This window comes from Hyperolius riggenbachi, chromosome 6 (assembly GCF_040937935.1).
Source record: "Hyperolius riggenbachi isolate aHypRig1 chromosome 6, aHypRig1.pri, whole genome shotgun sequence".
In the NCBI taxonomy this organism is placed as follows: Eukaryota; Metazoa; Chordata; class Amphibia; order Anura; family Hyperoliidae; genus Hyperolius; species Hyperolius riggenbachi.
The window spans coordinates 185,188,987-185,190,001 of NC_090651.1; positions in this window are offsets into that span (position 1 = coordinate 185,188,987).

The following is a 1,015-nucleotide window of genomic DNA, read 5'->3' on the forward strand; positions in this document are numbered from 1 at the left end:
ACACAGAGAGGATCTGATTACCGGTGATCTGCAGTATCACTGGGAATACAGATATATACCAGATTATAGATGATCTGCAGTATCACCGATAATCACATATATAAGCTAACCTCTGGACACCTGAGTAAAGTAAGAGTGTTTGGTGCAACTGTAATACTTTGAGGATTGAGCCTCAGAACCAAGTTCCGTACAGCAGAGAGTACTGCACCAATGCAGATTCCTTCCGTAGACCTGGACTCTCCCGGGGGAGAAGTCAGGCTGAAGGTAGGAAGGACAGAACGGAGGCGACACCCAGGAGGGGATGTCACTAACAGATCTAAGAACTGCCTCTAGCTGTGAGGTCAGTTCTCGAGGTCGGACAAGCCAGGTCGTATACACACGGACAGATAAAGTACAGATTCAGAAGGCAGAGGCGGAGTCTAAAGTATAGGCAGGGTTCGGTAACAGGGTATCAGAAATATCGAGGTACAAAATCAAGAGGCAGATGCAGAGTCTAAGGACGAGCCGGGGTTCGGCAACAGAGTATCAGAATGGCAAGGTACAGGATCAGAGTTCAGAAGAATAGTCAGGCAGGCAGAAGGTCATAACAGATAATCACAATCAAACTAGTACTTTAGACTATCAATAGAATCTAGCTAAGTGTAGGATTACAGCTCCAGCTGGTCCCGGCACAGTTTAGGATCTGACTCAGGTCTGAGTGCTAACACGTTGTGATCGCAACGCCAGACAACCAGCAACTGAACAGCCAGTGCTATATATACACAAGAGCTGCCCAGCACCTCCCTCAGTGCTGGACCAATGAATGGTGCTGCAATTGTCAGCTGACCAGCCTGGTCAGCTGACCTACTTCTGGCTGTTATATAAACCCTGCCTTGCTGCGCACACGCGTCATTCTGAACCTTGGTGGACTATCAGTCCCAGCCACACCAGTACTGTCTGGTAATGTATTGGCTGACCCGAGCGTGGGGATGGTCGCACCGCCATCAGCACCGGCGGCGGCCTCTCCGTGCTGGGA